At 44.2% G+C, this 22,432-nt stretch overlaps 1 protein-coding gene across 1 annotated transcript in view; it reads left to right on the top strand.

Annotated features, from left to right (window-relative positions):
* Positions 1-22,432, top strand: part of LOC144668726 (EVI5-like protein) — a 436,360-nt gene that overhangs the window by 314,559 nt on the left and 99,369 nt on the right. The window contains exon 2 of the mRNA XM_078531055.1: positions 12,304-12,402. The gene's annotated coding sequence lies outside the window, so the exon portion shown is untranslated. The remainder of the gene's footprint in view (positions 1-12,303; positions 12,403-22,432) is intronic.

Here is a 22,432-nt window from a genome sequence, read left to right as displayed (position 1 = left end):
AAAGAGATGGGCATGGAGGGTTGCATAGGGAGGGAGAGGCGAGGGAGGGACTGGAGGGATGAGGGAGGGAGGGGCGGGGCAGTGTAGGTATGATGGAACTGGTGGGGCATCCAGGACTGTGGTAGAGCAGGGCGTGAGGGGGAGGGAGACGTGGGGGCAGGGAGGGGTGCGGGGCCGTGGAAGTGGGGAGAGGGAGAGAGAAGGTGAGGTCTGATGGGGCTGGGCGGGAGGGTGGGTGGGGAGACAGTGCGTTGGGTATGGTGGGGGTGTGGGGCTGGGAGTTGGCAAGTTGGGGGGCAGTTAGGGGCTGAGGAGGCGAGGGAGCTGGGAGGTGGCGGGGAGGGGGATGGGATGGGTTGGCGTGTAGGGAGGAGGGGATGGGGTCACTGGGAGCAGTTTGGGGATGGGGTTGAGGGGGCATGGAGGCATTTTAGGGGGCAGGAAGAGGGTGAGGGAGAGGGTGGGCTGTGGGGGTGAGTGAGGGAGAGTTGAGAGGGCGAGTGGTGAGTATGTGAGGGGGTGGGGATGGTATGTGGAGGGTAGGTAGGGTGTGATGGGATGGTATGAGGGAGAGAGAGAAATGATAGGCAGTGTGGGCAGGGAAGAATGCTAATTTGGTGGGGAGAGAGGAGGGAGGGAGGGAGGGGAGATTGGTAGCGCAGGGTTCTGGATGTTGAGGATAATGGGAGGGGCTGCAACGTGTGAGAGATGAATGGTTGGAGGAAACGGATACAGAACGGGAGTGAAATACAGACAGGTCCTGAAATTCTTAGTGTGGCATTTTTCCCAGAGTTTCCTGTTTGTCTTGTAGAGGGTGGAACAAGACTAACACTAACAATGTATATTTACAGAGTGCCTTTAACATCAGAAAATATTCAATGGGGCTTCATAGGGGCATTGTAAAGCAAAACTTGACACCCTCTGACATGAGATATTAGGACGGATGACAGAACTTGGTCAAAAGGTTATCTTTTATGGAGTGTCTTAAAGGACAAAAGGGAGTTGGAGAGCTTTAAGGCGGGTGTAGGAATTGGCTGCAGCCACCAATGATGGAGCAATTAAAATTGGGGATGCTGGAGGCAAGAATCAGTGGTGTGCAGATATCTTGGAGGGTTAGTGGGCTGGAGGAGATTAGAGATAGGGAGGGACGAGGCCATGGAGGAGTTTGCGATCAAGGATATTGAGGTATAAAGGATATTAAGATATAAAATTGTGATGCTGCTTAACTGGGAGCCAATGTAGGTCAGCGAGCACTGGGTGGATAGAGGAACAGGACAAAATGAATGTGCAATCAGAAGATTATCTTAGGGTCAAATATGGCACCAAGATTGTGACCGACCTGGTTGAGCCCCAGACAGTTGAGAGGGATGGAGTTGGTAGCTCGGGAGTGGAGTTCATAGCAGGAGTGGAAGATGATGGCTTCTGCCTTTTAATAATTAATTGGAGGAAGTTTCTTTTCATCCAGTATTGGATGTCAAGTAAGCAAAGTGATGGTTTAGTAACAGTGGAGGAGTTGAGAGAGGTGTTGGTGAGGTATAAAGGATATTAAGATATAAAATTGTGATGCTGCTTAACTGGGAGCCAATGTAGGTCAGTGAGCACTGGGTGGATAGAGGAACGGGACAAAATGAATGCGCAAATCAGAAGGTTAGGGTCAAAATAGAGAGCTGGGTGTCGTCAGTGGATATGTGAAAACCCATGCTGTGTTTCAGGATGCTGTAGCTGTGGGGCAGCGTGTAGTTGAGGAGGGGGATTCAAGGATGGATTCTTGTGGGACACTAGAGGTAAACGTTGCAGGAGGGGAAAGTGGGGCAACACATGGGTGGAGCTAGGATTGGGAATTTTCTTTACCAGGCATTCCCGATTGGGCTCAGTCAGGATTCAGTGTGTCACACCAGGTGTAGATGTGCTCCAATAGAGGACCAGTAACCTGTTAAACCCACCGAGAGTGAGGCAGTTCTTTACCAAAACCTTGATCTGTTTCTGCTGTCTTTCCAACATTTTCTGTTTAGCTGACATTGATAGTTAAGTTCCCATATTACTTGTAATTCTGGGAACTCTACGTTATAAAAGCAGCAATATTTATATAGAGAAAGCAACAAAAACCTGAAAATGAAATTTGAGAGTTGTTCAAAATCATGAATGGTTTTGATTGAGTAAGTAAGAGTCGGTCACCAAAGGATTTACAGTGCTTGGCAAAAGAGCCAGAGACACATGAGGAAACAGTTTTTGCACAGAGAGTTATGATCTGGAGTGCACTGCCACAAGGAATAGTGGAAGCAGATTCAATAGTAACTTTCACATGAGGTTTGCATGACGGTAATGCAAAAGAATTCTGGGCTATGGGGAAAGAGCAGGGGTGCAGGACTAATGAGAGAGCTCCACCAAAGGGTCAACACAGACATGATGGGCTGAATGGCTTCCTTCTGGTGCCGTATTATTTTGTTAATCTTAAACCAGAAAGTTGCTGGTATACTCGGGCCCGATGGCACCCATGGAGAGAACAAACCACTTCATGTTTTTTGTGTAGACCTTCAGATTCAAATGAAGGTTTGCATGTGAGAACTTGCCTGTTCTCTCCACCCATGCTGAATGTGTTTTCCCAGCATTGTTTGTTTGTGAAAACGCACATCGTGTGCCCAGTGCAGCCAACCTGCATCTTATTACAGTATTTACATTTCAAACATTTTCTCAACTGGAGTGACCTTGTAACTCCCTTTTATGTCTGGTGAACACCACGTGTGTGAAGTGCCTAATTGATAAGCTATCATTCTGGATTAGCATTATAGTTTTCTTTTAGTTAATCAGACTTTCAAACTCTTTTGAGTTATCAACAGTCACAGATTGCAACTCATTCGAGTACAATCACAGTTCTTGGTTTTCCGGGAGTGGGACACGAACCCACAACCCTCTGATTCAAAGGCGAGGGTGCTATGAACTGAGCAGACTTTAAAATTGTCAAAATTAGTGAAGCCCCCTAAATAGGGGCATTTGTAGAGCTGCTTTTCCACTGGCAACACTTTGGCAACCCAATATTATTGGATTATTTAAAGTAGGCATCAAGGAAACCAAAAGGGAGTTTATGGTTTTGGATATAACCTCCTCACATATGTGCTTCCACCAGCTGTATTTGTATAAGAGCGAGTGACCTGGAGAATAATGTCGCATCAGTTGGAATTTGCCTATCTTTATTTCTAAGTGTGATCTGAAAGGTTAACCAGCCATTGCGCTTTTACAGATTCTGAGTGGCTGTAATGTATTTCTAGCAGTTTATGCTTTATCTAGCTCCTTGAAACTTTAATTTGCATGATAAATCGAGGGGTGAGTGACTCGCGCTCTCAGCTAGAGGGGAAAAGACCAGAAATAAAAATGGTCAAATCCTCCCCTCCCAGTATTGTCAGAAAATCTCTGGTTCACTCCCCTGGTCCAAAAAAAGGCAGTTGGAGCTAGCAGAGTTAGATTAATCAGTTGCTTCTCTTTTGGATATGCTGACTGACCAGTCCCTTTCTAGCACTTTCTGCTCTTTATCTGCAGATTTGCAAGGTTATTCTGATGGAGAAAATGGTTCAAGTGTTAATATTAGAAGACACAACAGGCCTTGTGACACAGTGCACTAGCCACAGGATACGTCATTTTATCAGCCTGACTTTTACTGTGTGATGTATGGAATTACGTTTTGGTGAAATAAACCGTGGAGGTTTTCTAGGAATGGATTGTTGTTAACTCAATAATTGACACTTCAGTAACTCATCAGCCACAGAGGGATCTCTTAGCTTTACCGTGTGGTGGGGGCGTTGTATGAACACTGATCAGGGGAACAGAAAAATGTGCTGGATGGACAGTTTAGGGGGAGCGGGTGGTGTTTTGGGGGTGACAGAAGTGCTGAGGAATGGAGTTGGAGGGTGAGGGTGACGCAGGATACGGGGTACATCATTTTGTGTGACTTCAAGTCAGTATATTAGGCGGTGAGACTGGCAGTGAGAATGTTGGCAAAATCACATTGCAAGGTGATTGGGAAACATGGATTTGGATTCTTGGGATAATGCGGAAATGGACTGAATTTTTTGTGTGTGTTGATTGGAGGTGGGGGTTGCTGGCAAGGCCAACGTTTGTTGCTCATCCCTAATTGTTCTTCAAGATGGTGGCAAGCTGCTGCCTTAAAGTGCTATAGTCCATGTGGTGTTGGTACATCCACAGTGGATAGTGAAGCCGAGCTTGGAATCGAGTGCTATTCTGCACCTGTAGATTTACTCCCGTCTCTCTCTCTAGTTTCAAAGCCAGAAGTCCATCGGTGTTTGTAAAAACTGCAGTGGATGCCTCTGGTTACACAATCATTAAACTGGAGGAGTTTTGGTTGATTTAGTTCAGGATGACTTAAACAGCCTTGATCTACTTTGAAGGCCAGTTACATATGAGAAGACCATTTGGCACATTTCAGTTAATTTATCGAGATATTTCAAAGTCCACATTTCAGCACCTAGTTGTTTCTTCAAGGTTCCTGTGTGTTTAGCCTCCAGTCTTCTGTCTGGAAGAATGTTCCAGACATTGATTCTTCATGGTGTTGTTCAGAATTTCTTGACAACAGCCTTAAATCTATCTCTTACTATCTTGAACTTGGGTCCGTTCTCTTGCCATCAATTTAGTTGAAAGTGATATTCCAGATTTACCCATGTCACTCCCTTGTCCAGTCCTATAAATCACCTATCCTCCAGGCTGACAAACCTGAGCTTTCCTAATCTGGCCTCCGCTGGGGGAATCAACTTTGTGATTCCTTATGCATTACCTGCAAGGTTTCAATGTCATTTTGGTAGGAAGCTGCCAGAGAGAGTTTTGTGTGATTTGGGCAAATAAGGGAAATTGGATTGATTTGCAGTTGCAGTTGTGTGTTATGGATCATGGATGCTCGGCACCCAAGGGGGAAAATTAGTTTAGTTAGATGGTCCAAAATCTCAAGTCAATTAATTTGTAAGTGAATCTGGTTTGAGCGGTTTACTAATTGCCTCAGTGCATGAATCGAGTCTGGATTAGGCGGTGGCTGTATTTTTGACTGTAGTGAATTGAGTCCGGATTGGGCAGTGACTGTATTTTTGGCCATAGCAAATCAAGACTGGATTCGGCAGTGACTGTTTTTGACTGTAGTGAATAGAGTCTGGATTAAGCGGTGATGGTACTTTTGACTGTAGTGAATCAAGTCTGGATTAGGCAGTGACTATTTTTGACTGTAGTGAATCAAGTCTGGATTAGACAGTGACTATTTTTGACTGCGGTGAATCAAGTCTGGATTAAGCGGTGATGGTATTTTTGACTGTAGTGAATCAAGACTGGATTGGGCAGTGACTGCATTTTTGACTGTAGTGAATCGAGTCTTGATTAGGCAGTGACTGTATTTTTGACTGTAGTGAATTGAATCTGGATTAGGCAGTGATGGCACTTTTGATCATAATGAATCAAGATTGGATTAGGCAGCAACCATATTTTTGGTTCTATTTGGAGCAAGTTAACTTGACAATTTTAGCAGTTCCGAGTGGTTTAGTTGATTTTGCACTTGCTCCTGAGTCAGCCAGCTGGAAGTTTAAACCTGTCCTTAGCTCTCCTGTGTACAGTGGGCGGTTCTGTAAGTGTGGCATTGAGAGAATCAGGGCATTGTTGTTTCTTAAGAACACCTGTGAAACTGGCTTTTGTCTACTGTGGGAGGTTTATGTTGAGCTGGTGGACGGACTCTGAAAGGGATTTCCAGCTCTGATCCTGTAACTGCCTAACTTCACCTCAAAGCTGCATCTCGCCTGCCCTTGAATGCATGACCTGTGCTGTTGCCTGAGTGCACAGTGTTATCTTTCAGCTAAGATATTAATATATATGAGATCTCTTTGTGCTATTCAGCAGAGTTGAGAGAGTCCTGCTGTCTTTGCCATTCCCCCCGTCCCAAAACTCATTAAAATAGTTAACTACTTGCTCCTGACTTGCTGTTTGAGAGACCTTGCTGTGTGAAAATTGGCTTTCCCAGATGTTTCGCAGCAGTAACTGTTCAAAAAAGTAATTCTTGGACTCTGCTTTGGGCCATTTTGAGAATGATGTGCAAATTCTTGTTTTTAATCCTACAAAAATCTATCACAAAAGCATTAAAATAGATTGGTTTAAGCATGCTTATACCCACGGTTAGTACTGAGAGGAGTGAAGGTGATTCTTGGAATGAAGCACTGTTAGCACGTCCTGTGGCGAGGAGACAGGCTGTGATGCTGCATTGAGGTCATGTTGTTGCAGTGTCTGAGCTGGAAACCTCTTTCCTATTCCATTCGCTTGGCTGAATTTTCCTCCTCAATAAAGGAAAGCCTTTTGACAAGCGAGCCTCCGCAGGTTAAAGACCTTGAGAGATTTCTACCTGGTTGTATTTGTGGGAGCCAAAGACATGTTTCTCCAACATACAAGCCAATGTGGTTACAATACAGAAAACCGATTCCTTTGAAACATATCAGTTTGTGCCACCTTGCCTATTTAGTTGCATTCATGTGTGAGGATTGTAACTAGCGGACGAGGCGATAGTGGCGTGAGCAGGAGCAAGCTTACAGAGGAGAGGAGAGGGCTGCAGTTAGCTACTACTTGTACCTGCCTGTATATGTTGTACTGAGATTGGCCTTGACATGCACCATGTAGAACATGATAGTGGGTTTCAGAGAGAAATGTATGTGTCCTTTCTGACGAATGTATTTGAAAATGAATCCATCACTGATGGAGGCAAAATTGTAGCAGAAATCATGTGGAGAAATCCTGAAGTTGCCCGTGTAACCCTTTCAGTATCCTTTGTCTACTTGGACTTCAGAGAGTGTCCATTGGATTTGGGAAGAGATGATGATGTTTGGATCTTGCTCATTTTATGCTTTTGCTGCAATTGTGCAATATTACGACAAACAGCACCTCTGTTACTGGCTGTTTCTTTATTGTTACGGCACAGGAGAAGGCCATTCGGCCTATCATGTCTGCTCTCCGCATGAGCAACTCACCTAGCACCATTCCCCCACTGCCTTCCTGTAACCCTGCACATTCTTTATTTTCAGAGAACAGTCTTAATTTCCTTTTGAATGCTTCAATTGAACCTGCCTCCACCACATTCAGGCTGTGCATTTCAAACCCTAACCACTTGCTGAGTAAAAAGGTTTATCCTCATATCACTTTTGCCTCTTTTACTAATTACTTTAAATCTGTGCCCCCTCGTTCTCGATCCTTTCACGTATGGGCACAGTTTCTCCCTGTCTTATAAGTCCAGAGCCCTCATGATTTTGAACACTATCAAATCTCCTCTCAGCTGCCTTTTCTCTGTAGGCTTTGGCTTATTGCCAATGTTGGAGTTTAGACAGAGTATTTTCCCTCTTTTATTTTCCTACCTTATCCTAAAGAAACCTCAGCCAACAGTGTTAACCAGCAGTTTGACTGGGCAGGGTAGGGGCTGGAAGCTCTAGCTGATTTTTTTTCCCCTCCAAATTGCTTGTGCATGTGTGTTGGGCTCAGTGTGGTTTACCACCACCTGTCGAATCATAGAATGATTACAGTGCCGGACGAGGCCACTTGGCCCTTCGTATCTGTGCTAACCCTCAGCAAGAGCAACTCAGCTAATCCCGCTCGCATGCCTTTTCCATGAGGCCCTGCAATTCCTTTTCAGGTGATTGTCCAATTCACTTTTGAAAGCCTCGATTGAATCTATCTCCACCACATTCTCAGGCAGTGCATCCCAGATCCTAACCCCTCGCTGCACGAAGAAGTTTTCCCTCGTCACCATTGCTTCTTTTTGCCAATTATCTCATATCTGTGCCCTCTGGTTCACTATCCTTCCACTAATGAGAACAGTTTTTCCCTGTCTACTCTGTCCAGACCCCTTATGATTTTGAACACCTCTAACAATTCTCCTTCTCAACCTTCCTTCCTCTAAAGGAGAACCAATCCCAGCTTCTCCAATCTGTCCACATAACTAAAATCCCTCACCTCCTGAACAATTCTTGTAAACCTTTTCTGCACCTTCTCTGACACCTTCACATACTTTCTAAATTGTGGTGCCCAGAATTGGACAAAAAAACTCCAGTTTAGGCTGAACCAGTGTTTTATAAAGGTTCATTGTAACTTCCTTGCTTTGTACTCTATACCCCTGTCTGTAAAGGATCCTGTATGTCTTTTTAACCACTTTCCCCACCTTAAAATGATTTGCACACATATACCTCTAGGTCTGTCTGTTCTGGCATTCCCTTGAGTTATGTCTTTATTTTCTATTGCCTCTGGTCATTCTTCTTACCAAAGCATTATCATTTCACACTTCTCTGCATTAAATTTCATCTGCCACATGTCTACCCACTCCACAAGTGTCTCATTATTCATCTCACATTCGCAATACTTCCAAGTTTTGTCATCTGCAAATGTTGAAATTGTGTCCTGTACATCCAAGTCTAGGTTATTAATGTTGATTATGAAAAGATAGACCTGCATTTATATCACACCTCTCATGACTACTGTGAATTATTTTTGAAGTGTAGTAACTGTTATCATGTAGGAAACTTGGCCAGTAAGGTTCCACACACAGCAATGTGATCATGACCAGGTAATCAGTCTTCGGGATGTTGACTGAGGGATAAGTATTGGCCAGGCCAGTGGGGGTGACTCCCCTGCTCTTTTTTGAAATTGTGCCATGGGATCTTTTATGTCCACCCGAGAGGACGGACGGGACCTCAGTTTAATGTCTCATTTGGAAGACAGTGCCTCTGACAGTATAGCACCCCCTCACCACCTGCACCGGAATGTCAATCTTGATCCTTGCCCTCCTGCTCTGGAGTGGTATTTGAACTTGGAACCTTGTAACCTAGAGGTTGGAGTGCTACTATCTGGGGCACTGCATGTCAACTTGGCTTTGTACTAACCCCTGGAGAACCCCATTGTGTACCTTCCTCCAGTCTGAAAAACCAACTGTTCACTGCTCTGTTTCTTGTCACTCAGCTAACTTTGTATCCATGCTCCTACCGTCTCTTTTTTATTTCATGGGCTTCAACTTTGCTGGCAAGTTTATTATGTGGCACTTCATCAGTTGCCTTTTGGAAGTCCATCTATACCATGTCGACTGCATTACCCTCATCAACCATCTCTGTTACCTCTTTAAAAAGTTCAATCAAGTTAATTAAACACGATTTGCCTTTAACAAATCCATGCTGGCTTTTCCTAATTAGCCTGCACTTGTTAAAGTGACTCTTGTCCTGGATTAGAATTTCTAAAAGCTTTCTTACCACTTAGGTTTAAGTGACGGACCTGTTGTTGCTGGGTAACTCCTTTTGAACAAGGGTGCAACATTTGCAAATCTCCAATCCTCTGACACAAGCCCCTAATTAAGGAAGATTGGAAGATTTTGACCAGTGCTTCCGCACTTTCCTCCCTTCCCTTTGTATCTTTGGAAACATCTCATCTGGCCCTTGTGACTTTAATTACAACAAGCCTTTTTGATATCTCCTCTATCTCCTCTTGATCAATTCTTAGACCATCCATTATCTCAACTACACCTCTTCCACTGACTTGGGCAGCATCTTCTTTGGTAAATTCAGATGGATCTAGTACCTCAACCCTGCACTCTGCCTCTACATGTAGATCTCTTTTTTGGTCCCTAACCAGCGCCTCTCCTCTTCTCAATACCTTTTTACTATTTATTTGCTTATAGAGGATGTCTGGATTCCATTTAATGTTAGCTGCCAGTCTCTTCTCCTACTCTTTCTTTGCCCCTCTGATTTCCTTTTTCACTTCCCCTCTGAACTTTCTATATTCAGCCTGGTTCTCAACTTGTTCTGTTTTCTGTTAAAACCAGTTGGTGAAGTTGAAACCAAGACACAGAGCTTTTCTTTGAGAGTTGTTTAACTTTGTTCAGTCTCTCAGCTCTGCTTCCACACACCCAGTGTCCCAGCTATCCCCTATTTATAAGCTCGTTTTGAAACCAATAAAATAAACAAATTAATGCCCCTTAAAGGGGCACTTTAACAAAACTCAAAAAGCTGTTCCTGGGACCGATGATAAACTCCAGCCTCTGCAACACCCACTGGTCGCGGAAGACCTCAAGTGCGCCAGTGGAAACCGCCTGCCCCCTCTCCAGGGACACCCGGGCGTGAACGTAACTGCGGAAGAAGGGCAGATGTTCTGGTCTAGTGACCCGCTCCATGGCCTGATGCCTGGACCTGTTAATTTGATGTGCTCCAAGTGCTTAATTAGTAATGATCTTCAACTGTGTCTTCTCACAATATAAGTAGCGGACCATTAACATTATCTACCTGGCATGTCATACGCACCCTTTTTGTGCTTCATCCGTGTACTCTATTTCTCTTATCATCCATCTGCTTTTGTTGCCCTGCCTTAGCCCGACTGTACCTGAACTATTTAGGCTATAAGGGTAGCCCATTGTACTGTTGCACGTTTGCCTGCCAATCTGTGGTTCCAACTTACCTGGGCCAGATCCGTTTTTGCCCCCCTTGAAATTGTTCCTCCTCCAATGAAGTATTCTTACTCTGGATTGCTCCTTGTCCTTCTCCATAGCTAATCTAAACCTTATGATACAATGATCACTGTCACCTAAATGTTTCCCTACTGACACTTGATCCACTTGAAACCACTTTGTTCCCCACAACCAGATCCAGCTATGTCTCCTTCCCTGTTGTGCTGGGAACATACTGATTAAGGAAATTCTGATGAACACACTTCTGAAATCATCTGGCTGAAATCAGCTATCTCTGCGCAGTTATGGGACAGGATCGGAGACCTTTCCAGCCTTGCTGAATGTGTTCTTCCATTCCAACTCCTTGCTATCCAGCTTCCTGTTCTGGGTCCCAGTGATCAGTGTTACAGTTTGTGGGTATTTAACACCAGCCATTTTCTCATGTTCAGTTTCATCCCTGTAGGTGGACCCCATGTGTTTTATGCTCTCTGAATATAGCACATTCTTTCTGACCAATACTTAGGTAAAAGATGGCATGATTGTAACAGAGAAGCTCCATCTCCCAGTTACTAGAACGCGTGAAGTGCTGCCACATTAATTCTCCCTTTATAAATGGTGGTTACCAATTTAAGGGCTGGTTACCAATTTAAGATGCAGCCTTGAATCAATGTGTTGTTTTTTAAAATTATGATGGATGACTGAGCATAACCCTCCTGCCCTCCAAGTGTCAGCCTCGTCCCACTGTGTGGATTTAATCAAACAGTACCTGAAGCAGCAAGGTGTTCTGTGCTGTGGACTTTACCTGACAGCTCGTGACCTATGAGATGGTATGTGCTCTGTTGCTGCCAGCCTGCTGATATTGAAAGTACCAGTCGATAAGAGTTATCTGATGAATCAACTGGTGAGACCCAGGAATGGTGTCTGTGTGTGAGAGACGGGTCTAGTGATTTTGGGGAAGGGGTGGGGCGGCACAGCAATGAGCTCAAAGCTCCCCTATGGTGTCAAAAGGTGGTGGAATAGGAGCAAAAAACTGCTTTTGGTGGAAATATTTATGCACCTGTCAATAAATAACTTTTTCTAGAGTCTCTACCCTATCTTGCAAACCCTGCCACTGGAGATGTTCTGCAGGCTCCAGCTGTTTTTCAATTATTTTCTGGCAATAGGAAACCAGACAAGAAGGTTTAAAGTTGATTTAAACCACTAATTTAATCTCAACTCAAGATTAGGTAAGGGACAAAGGGTATAAACGAAACCTATCCTGCCCATGTTCAGTGGTTGGTGGGTACATTGTGGACTAAACCCCGACTGCTTTCTCCCCCCACTGTAACCCTCTGTACTGACCCATTCTGTTCATACTGTACAATAAAGGATTCTGTAATATTCCTGTTACCTTTGGTGTCTGGACCACTCACTGGAAACTCTCTGTGGCTCTGAATTGGCTGGCAGGGGACCAGCACAATTAGTCAAAGGCTTTGACACTCTGATTTTTCTCTTTGTGTCTTCCAGTCCTTGATAGTGCCACCGCCCCCTCCCATCCCTCATTCCACCTCCACCATTTTGAGGGAACGCCTGGTGTCTGCTGGCTGATGGGAATCTATTACACTCTCCACGTTCAGCATTCAATCTTTTTAAGGGCTATTGGGAACTGCCGTGTGTTCTAATTTTATAATGGGCAGTTTGAGCGATGAGCTGATAGGTGCAAGTTTTCAGGCTGGTTTTCTCCTGTGAGCTATACTATGTGTTGTAATTCTAAAAGCTGCATTTGTGTAGTGGAATGGAAAATGACATTATTGCACACATTCTTTATTGATGCTCCCTCAAACTCCTCATAGTAACTAAGTCAACTTGATTTCTTGCAGCTTTTCCCTGTGGTTGAGTCCTGGGGGCAAGACCTGGTTTTCCGATTTCAAGCTCCGTATGTTGGGAAGCTGGACAGATGTGAATGTGGAGTCTGTATGGTGAGTGAGCAAGTACGTTTCTGACATGAGCAGTGTTCTTTTTGTATACATGGATGACAGGAACCAAACAGAAGAGGTACCAGCGATCAGTCACAGTTCAGACCGTAACACCAAATGGTACCCATAATTAAAATAGATGGGCAGAGAGTTGTTTACAGCTCACCTCTATTTGTATAGATTTAATGAACTGCCACAAATCCTGTGTTTGATTTGAATGTTCAAACCTTGTCTGATGTTTAGAGAGCTTCCAGTTTAGAGAGCTATTTATCACTAGCTTTATTGAGCTTATTTTCTTGTGATGCTGCCCATAGTCAGTCAGAGGATGTTTCAGAAGGACAGGAGCTTTATACCATATGTGTTCCTGTAAGGGTCTGAGTTGTGTTAGCGATGCCCCACTTGAGTCACTTACGTGCTAATTATTTTTGAGCAGATTCTGCAGAACATTAGAGGATTCTAAATGACTCCTGAAGTTAATGAATTATTTTCTACAGGTGGGAATTATTCTGTACTCTGGAGTAATTGGTTGCTTTTCTCTGACATTCTCTGACTCTGATGCACTATTTGTCATTGTCCTCAACCTGCTGCCTTTGTGGCCGGCCATACAATGCTTTCCTATTGTCATTTCCCTTGGTTACACTTTTACCTACCCTGAAGTAAGAGTGAGCATCTTCAGCACTGGCTTCTCTTCCTATTCCTGTACCATACTTAATATTTTCCAATAATGTGTCCTTGGACCCCTTCTCTTCCTTCTCTACACACTGCACCTTGATTACGTAGCCTGCAGGCGTGGGGTTATAACCTTGGTAACCTATACAACTTGAGTTTGAGTGACCTGTATTCTATCCATTACATAGGTTGCCTACTTCCACCTCCAAGAACTATCAGCTTATGTGCCCCTGAAATCTTTATCACCTCCAGACTCAATTATTTCACTGTACTCCTAGCCCACCTGCCATCTTCTACCCTCCATAAACTTCATTTCATCTGAAATTCTGCTGCACTATCCTGTCTTGCTTGCCCAGTACCCTGACCCGGCTGACTCTTTAGTGCCTCAGTTTTAAAATTCTGAACCTCATGTTTAAATTTCTTCATGGTTTTGTGCCTCCCTATCTCCGTAACCTACTTCAGCCCTAGACCCATCTTTCATTCCCGAACTCTTTGTTCTCCTGACTCTGGCCTCTTTTGCACTTCCCCCTTGATTTAGCCCACCATCGGGAGCTGTGCCTTCAGCTTGTAGTTTATCAGGTAGACACGTGCAACAGCTTTCTTAAAACTTAAATCGGGGAAAAAGAATCCCATGTATTTCAAGGTATTGTCATGTTGTATGTTACTTTGTCCATCACACTAGAGAGAGACGGTGGATTAATGGTAATATCACTGGACTAGTAACCCAGGCTAATGCTCTGGGGACATGGGTTCAAATCCCGCCATGGCAGCTGGTGGAATTTAAATTAATTAAATCTGGAATTGAAAACGACTCTCAGTAATGGTGATCATGGCAACTATCACTTGTAAAAACCCATCTAGTTCACTAATGTCTTTTAGGGAAGGAAATCTGCCATCCTTGTCTGGTCTGACCTACATGTGACTCCAGGTTGACTCTTAACTGCCCTCTGAAATGGCCAAGCAAACCACTCAGTTCAAGGGCAATTAAGGATGGGCAACAAATGCTGATTTGCTGGTGGCGCCCACATCCCATGAAAGAATAAATGAAAAAAAAACACTAGAACCATTACAAATACTTGCCGTTTGTACCCTACAGCTCAAGCCTGTCAACTTACAAGGAATAACAAAATTGTATTGCTGGTTGATTTTCACAATTCAAGCTGATATAGCACGAGCATTTGACACACCCGCTATTCATGGCATTAACATGCAAGTATGTAATGGGAAGCATAAATGTGTAATAAATATATTGAAAATGGCCTGTTGCCCCAGGAGGCCTGAAATCATGTGTCATGACTTTAGGGAATGCTTGCCCATTATTAAGTTGATTTCTGTAAATGCCAGCTTTCTTTTAAGATAGGCTATCGCTCGGACACAAACTATCAATCCCTCGTTGGATTAAAGATATGGAATTAGTCAAGGCTTTCGAGATATGTAGAGACATGAATGATCAAATTCACCATTAAATGATGTAGGTTCAGTGAGATTGTAGGGTTCTCTGGTACAACTGGAACAATGTAAATCATAAAATTTGACATCCTTGCAGAGATCATTGACTTCTCTTGAAGGTGCAGCAGGTGGTAAAATTTGTAATAGAGCCAGGAATGAAATAACTTTGAGGAGAATTATTTTATGGTAACTGTGGCTAAAATTATTTTTGTGCCCCTGGTTTGTTGATATGAGGGGGGTGTGGTATTGTCACTGGGCTAGTGCTCCAGATTCCCAGGGTAATGCTCTGAAGACCTGGTTCAAATCCCACCATGGCAGATGGTGAAATTTGAATTCAATAAAAAATCTGGAATTAAAAGTCTAATAATGACCATGAAACCATTGTAGATTGTTGTCAAAACTCATCTGGTTCACTAATGTCCTTTTAGGGAAGGAAATCTGCCATCCTTACCTGGTCTGGCCTACATGTGACTCCAGACCCACAGCAATGTGGTTGACTCTTAAATGGCCTAGCAAGCCACTCAGTTCTGATGGGCAATAAATGCTGACCCAGCCAGCGATGCCCACAACCCATGAACAAATTAAGAAAAATGAGGAGAAATGTTTTCACGCAGCGAGTGGTTAGGGCCTGGAATGTGCTGCCCGAGTGTGTGGTGGAGACAGGTTCGATTGAAGCATTCAAAAGGGAATTAGACTGTTATCTGAGAAGAGAATGTGTAGGGTTACGAGGAGAAGGTGGAGGAATGGCACTAGATGAGTTGCTCATTCTGAGAGAAGGCGCAGACACGATGGGCCAAATGGTGGTTTCCTGTGCCATAATAATTCTGTGGTATGTGGGGCTGGCAGGGGAATAATTAATTTTTTTTATTGGCCCATTGACATCGTATTTTGTGATGTGAGCAAGTTGAGTTAACACCAGTCTAGGTTCCTTTTCCTACTTCCCTTGGGGAATGTCTGGTTTCCTTGTGGTGACTAGTGGTGATTGGGCATGTGAGATATCAGAAGTACAGTATTAATACCTTTCTTCAAAATAAACAGTTTTACTGAAAATTGGGAAATAGAGTTATAACTTCTGAATTCATTGCATCTGCCAAGAATGCAATCTTGAAGTAAAATTTCTATTTCCCACAATTAAAAATGAGCTCTTTGCCCTCTTCTTTTAACATGCAATTTAATTGTTGCTACCTTTGAATTGTTTTACATAAGAAACATAACATAAGAAATAGGAGCATGAGTAGGCCATTCGGCCCCTCGAGCCAGTTCCGCCATTCAATAAGATCATGGCCGAATCTGATCGTGGCCTCAACTGTGCTTTCTTGCCAATCCCCTGTAACCCTTGACTCCCTTATAGATCAAAAATTTGTCTAACTTGGCCTTGAATATATTCAATGACCCAGCCTTCACTGCTCTCTGGGGTATAGAATTTCAGAGATTAACAACTCTTGAGAGAAGTTGTTCCTGCTTGCCTCTAAATGGAAACCTCTTGTTCTGAAACCGTGCCCTGTAGTTCTAGATTTTCTCACAAGGGTCCTTTCAGCCTCTACCCTGTCAAGCCCCTCAGAATCTAGTCTGGTTTTAATAAGATCACCTCTCATTCTTCCTAACTCCAATGAGTATAGGCCCAACTTGCTCAACCTCTTCCCATAAGACAATTGTTTCATCCCTAGAATCAATCTCATTAACCTTTGCTGAATTCCCTCAAATGCAAGCATATACCTCCTTTGGTAAGGAGATCAAAACTGGTTGCAGTACTCTAGATGTGGTCTTGCCAACGCTCTATACAAATGTAGCAAGGCATCCCTACTTTTATAGTCTGTGCAATAAAGGCCAATGTCCCATTTGCCTTCCTAATTACTTGCTGTACCTGTATGCTAACTCTTTTATGATTCATGTACAAGGGCATCCAGATCCCTCTGTACCACAGCATTCTGTAGCGCCTCTTCATTTTAATAATATTTGACTTTTCTATTCTTCCTACCAAAGTGTCAACCTTGAAATTTCCCACATTATACTCCATCTGACAAATTATAGCCCACTTACTTCACCTATGTCAGTTTAGAGACTCTTTGTATCCTTCTCACAACTTGCATTCCTACCTATCTTTGTATCACAAGCAAATTTAGCTGCAAGACAGAAGGTCCCTACATCAAATGCATTAATATAGATCATAAATAGGTCCCAGCACTGATCCCTAGAATTCCACTAGCCACACTTACCAACCTGAACATGACCCATTTATCCTGACCCTCTGTTTCCTGTTAGTTAACTAATCCTCTATCCATGCTAATATATCACCCCCAATATCATGAGCTCTTACCTTGTGTTGTAATCTTTTATGTGGGCCCTTTTTGAATGTCTTTTGGAAATCTGAATACACTGTCTACTGGTTCCTGTTTGTCGACCCTGCTTGTTGCATCTTCAAAGAAGTCTAAATTTGTCAAACACAGTTTCTTTTCATAAAACTATATTGACTCTGTCTGATTTGCATTATGATTTTCTAAATGTCCTGCTATTATTTCCTTAATAATGGATTCCAACAGTTTCCAAATGACTGAGCCAGTTAGCCTAACATCTTAGTTTCCTGCTTCCGGTCTCCCTCCTTTCTTGAATAACACTATTGCATTTGTGGTTTTCCAATCCACTGGGACCTTTCCAGAATCTAGAATTTTGGAAGTTTGCAGCCAATGCATCCATTATCTCTGCAGCCACTTCTTTTAAGACCCTAGGATGCCGGCCATTGGGTCCAGGGGACTTGTCAGCCTTTAGTCCAGTTAGCTTTTCTAGTACTTCTCTAGTGATTGTGATTGTTTTAAGTTCCTCCTTCCCTATTCCTCTTGATTTTCTACTAATATTGGGATGCCTTTGGTGTCTTCAATGGGGAGACAGGTATGCTTTCCATGTCTTCAATGGGGAGACGGGTATGCTTTCCATGTCTTCAATGGGGAGACGGATATGCTTTCCATGTCTTCACTGGGGAGACGGGCATGCTTTCCATGTCTTCACTGGGGAGACGGGTATGCTTTCCATGTCTTCACTGGGGAGACGGGTATGCTTTCCATGTCTTCACTGGGGAGACGGGTATGCTTTCCATGTCTTCACTGGGGAGACGGGTATGCTTTCCATGTCTTCACTGGGGAGACGGGTATGCTTTCCATGTCTTCACTGGGGAGACGGGTATGCTTTCCATGTCTTCACTGGGGAGACGGGTATGCTTTCCATGTCTTCACTGGGGAGACGGGTATGCTTTCCATGTCTTCACTGGGGAGACGGGTATGCTTTCCATGTCTTCACTGGGGAGACGGGTATGCTTTCCATGTCTTCACTGGGGAGACGGGTATGCTTTCCATGTCTTCACTGGGGAGACGGGTATGCTTTCCATGTCTTCACTGGGGAGACGGGTATGCTTTCCATGTCTTCACTGGGGAGACAGGTTCAAAATACTTTTTCAAAATCTCAGCCAATTCCTTGTTTCCCATTATTAACTCCCCAGTCTCATCCTGTAAGGGACCAACATGTAGCTATTTTCCTTTTTTATGCTTACAGAAGCCCTTACTGTCTGCTTTAATATTTTTTGCTAGTTTATTTGCATTCTAATCTTTTTTTAAGTGTATTTTGCTGATTTCTAAAGTTTTCCCAACATTCTGGCCTACCACTGATCTTCTCAGCATTATATGCCATTTCTTTCAATTTAATATCATCTTTAGCTACTTCAGTTGCCCACAGATGATGCATCCATCTTCTAGATGCTTTCTTTCTCGATGGAATATATCTGAGAGTTATGAAATATCTGCCACTGCTTCTCTATCATCTTGCCTTTTAAATTACTTTCCTAGTCTTTTTGAGTCAACTTTATCTTCATATCTTTGTGATTGCCTTTATTTAAGTTTAAGACACATTATTTTCAGACCCAAGTTTCTTACCTTCAAAATGAATGTGAAATTTTATCATGTTATGACCACACTTGGCTTGGAGGATCCTTCACTGAGACCATTAATGAATGATCCTGTCTCATTACACATTACCATCTATGCTTAAAATACTGTTGCCTGGCTGGTAGCAGAAAAATATTGTTCCAAGAAACTGCCCCGAATACACTCGATGAACTCATCCCCCAGACTACCTTTGCCAATTTGATTTGTCCAATCTATATGAAGATGAAAACCTCCCAAGCTGATTGAGGTACCTTTCTTGCAAGGGTTCATTATCTTTTGATTTGCACTCTCTCTTACAGCATAGCTGCTGTGAACCTTAACCTTGTGCCAACAGACAATGCTGAGATTGAGCTTTTTTGGAGGCATTGTACGTGTTATTCTCCTATCAGTTTATGGGGTAGTGCATTATTACACCACCCTACAGGGTTGCTGTTTTGTGGAAGGTTGAATTGAACTGCAAGTTAAGAAATGTGCAGTTTACATGGTCTTTGTGGGATTTAGGGTGAAATCAGTGGCCGGTTCTTCGATGTGTTGTGTCATGAAGCTGCACGTCAGGTGGTTGCTCCTACCACAACCCTGAGCCAGCAGTGGTAAAGTCTAGACCATAAATAGCTGCATGCGCTGATTGGGCCAAGTGGCCTGTTTCTGTGTTGTATATTCTGTCATTTTATGCCTCTGTAACACAGTAGCCTGGACTAATAATCCAGAAAAGGTGAGATATAATTTGAATGTGGCAACTTGAAAGTTTGAGTTAAGTTTAAAATAATGCTGGTATCAGTAAAAGTGAGCATGTTGTAAAAAGCCAGTGAGTTCAATCATGTCCTTCAGGACAGGAACCTGAGGTGAATTTGATCTCATATAAAGAGAGAAAGTGAATTTATGTTGCAACCTCAATCTTTTGAAGCTCTTTCCAGGCAGTTAAGTGTAATCACTGTCATCATTTACATTGACAACTACCAATTTTCACATCCACAAACAAATGAGATTAAAGAGCAAATCTCAGTCTCGGTGATGTTGACAAATTGATGTTGGCCAGGGAACTGGGAGACCTTCCCTTCATTGTTCAGGTAGTGCCATGGCATCTTTTACATCTACCTGTGAGGGCGGACTGGGCTCTCTGTGACATGTCATCAGAAAGTTACCCCCCTGCATTGAGGTGTCAGTTTCAATTAGGTGCTCAAGTCTCAATAGTAGGGCTTGAACCCAGAACCTGCTGATCCAGGTGTGTGTGTTACCATTGTTTGGAGAGTTACACCGGTATATTGGTGGAAGCTCTCCATCGTAGAGGTGACAAATCTGAAGGTAAAACAACTGAACAATGCTGTGAAAGCTAACAAGTGCTGTTAGTGATATAGAATGAGTAGTTTTATTTATTGTGTAATCCCCACGCATGACAGGGAGCACATCAACGTCTAATGCATTTAAAACAAAACAATTATTCTGCAAAACTACTGTGACACACGCAGAATTTTTCTGTTGGTTCCTCTGTGGTAATGTCCATGATTTACCACAAAGCTGCCATTGTATACTAACTGGTAACTGTTTATTCACATCTGAAATTTAGAATAATTAGTTCCATTACAAGAAGTCATAAAAGTAGTTTTCTATACCAGTGAGCAGCCTCAGAGTAAGACTAATTCTGTCTCCGAAATGGTCCATCTCAAGTGATTTGTTGCTTCTAGCCTTAGTAAATTAAACTCTAGTGGCCACCAGTACCTTGAAGGATCACTTTTCAGATTGACGGCGAGTTCTAATTCATCAGGTATCAAACATTTGAAAGTAAGATCTGATGCAGATAAAAATACACGAACACGCGAATGCTGAATGGAGGTTAGAAAGAGTGCTCTGGGTCTAGATAGTGTGCCTGGGTTGCAGCAGTGTGTTTGTGTGCATTGTCAGATGGAGATGGGGTTGGAGCAGTGTATTAGTGTGATGTGCAAGATAGGGACTGGGTTGGGGCAAAACAAAAACAGAATTACCTGGAAAAACTCAGCAGGTCTGGCAGCATCGGCGGAGAAGAAATCAGTCAACGTTTCGAGTCTTCATGACCCTTCGGCAGAACTGTCGAAGGGTCATGAAGACTCGAAACGTTGACTGATTTCTTTTCCGCCGATGCTGCCAGATCTGCTGAGTTTTTCCAGGTAATTCTGTTTTTGTTTTGGATTTCCAGCATCCGCAGTAGCTTTTAGTTTTTTGTTTTTATCACTGGGTTGGGGCAGTGTGTTAGGGTGCAAAGTCAGATGGGGCCTGGTTGGAGCAGTGTGTTTGTGTGATGTTAGATTGGTCCTGGGTTGGAGCAGCGTGTCAGTGTGCTGTGTTAGATGGGGTTTGGGTTAGGTCAGTGTCCTGTGTAGATGGGGTCTGTGTTAGGGCAGTGTGCTGTGTTAGATGGGGTCTGGGTTAGGGCAGTGTGCTGTGTAGATGGGGCCTGGGTTAGGGCAGTGTGTCAGTGTGCTGTGTTAGATGGGGTCTGGGTTAAGGCAATGTGTCAGTGTGCTGTATTAGATGGGGTCTTGGTTAGGGCAGTGTGTCAGTGTGCTGTGTAGATGGGGTCTGGGTTAGGGCAGTGTGTCAGTGTGCTGTGTTAGATGTGGTCTGGGTTAGGGCAGTGTGTCATGTTAGATGGGGTCTGGGTTGGGGCAGTGTGTCAGTGTGCTGTGTTAGATGGGGTCTGGGTTTGGGCAGTGTGTCAGTGTGCTGTGTAGATGGGGTCTGGGTTAGGGCAGTGTGCTGTGTTAGATGGTGCCTGGGTTGGGGCAGTGTGTCAGTGTGCTGTGTTAGATGGGGTCTGGGTTTGGGCAGTGTGTCAGTGTGCTGTGTTAGATGGTGTCTGGGTTAGGGCAGTGTGTCAGTGTGCTGTGTAGATGGGATCTGGGTTAGGGCAGTGTGCTGTGTAGCTGGGGTCTGGGTTGGGGCAGTGTGTCAGTGTGCTGTGTAGATGGGATCTGGGTTAGGGCAGTGTGTCAGTGTGCTGTGTAGATGGGGTCTGGGTTAGGGCAGTGTGTCAGTGTGCTGTGTTAGATGGGGTCTGGGCTATGGCAGTGTGTCAGTGTGCTGTGTTAGATGGGGCTGGGCTATGGCAGTGTGCTGTGTAGATGGGGTCTGAGTTGTAGCAGTGCGTCAGTGTGCGGTGTAGATGGGGTCTGGGTTAGGGCAGTGTGCTGTGTAGATGGGATATGGGTTGCAGCAGTGTGTCAGTGTGCTGTGCTTGATGGGGTCTGGGTTAGGGCAGTGTGTCAGTGTGCTGTGCTAGATGGGGTCTGGGTTAGGGCAGTGTGTCAGTGTGCTGTGTTAGATGGGGCCTGGGTTAGGGCAGTGTGTCAGTGTGCTGTGCTAGATGGGGTCTGGGTTAGGGCAGTGTCCTGTGTAGATGGGGTCTGGGCTAGGACAGTGTGCTGTGTAGCTGGGGTCTGGGTTAGGGCAGTGTGTCAGTGTGCTGCGTTAGATGGGGTCTGGGCTAGGGCAGTGTGCTGTGTAGCTGGGGTCTGGGTTAGGGCAGTGTGTCAGTGTGCTGTGTTAGATGGGGTCTGGGCTAGGGCAGTGTGCTGTGTCGATGGGGTCTGTGTTGGAGCAGTGTGTCAGTGTGCTGTGTTAGATGGGGTCTGTGTTGGGGCAGTGTGTCAGTGTGCTGTGTTAGATGGGGTCTGTGTTTGGGCAGTGTGTCAGTGTGCTGTGTAGATGGGGTTTGGGTTGGGGCAGTGTGTCAGTGTGCAGTGTAGATGGGGTCTGGATTAGGGCAGTGTGTCAGTTTGCTGTGTTAGATGGGGTCTGGGTTTGGGCAGTGTGTCAGTGTGCTGTGTTAGATGGGGTCTGGGTTGGGACAGTGTGTCAGTGTGCTGTGTAGATGGGGTCTGGGTTTGGGCAGTGTGTCAGTGTGCTGTGTAGATGGGGTTTGGGTTCGGGCAGTGTGTCAGTGTGCTGTGTTAGATGGCGTCTGGGTTAGGGCAGTGTGTCAGTGTGCTGTGTTAGATGGTGTCTGGGTT

Source organism: Cetorhinus maximus, chromosome 28 (genome assembly GCF_964194155.1).
Source record: "Cetorhinus maximus chromosome 28, sCetMax3.hap1.1, whole genome shotgun sequence".
NCBI lineage: Eukaryota > Metazoa > Chordata > Chondrichthyes > Lamniformes > Cetorhinidae > Cetorhinus > Cetorhinus maximus.
The sequence above is the reverse complement of the archived record's forward strand: the minus strand, read 5'-3'. Positions and strand labels throughout refer to the sequence as shown.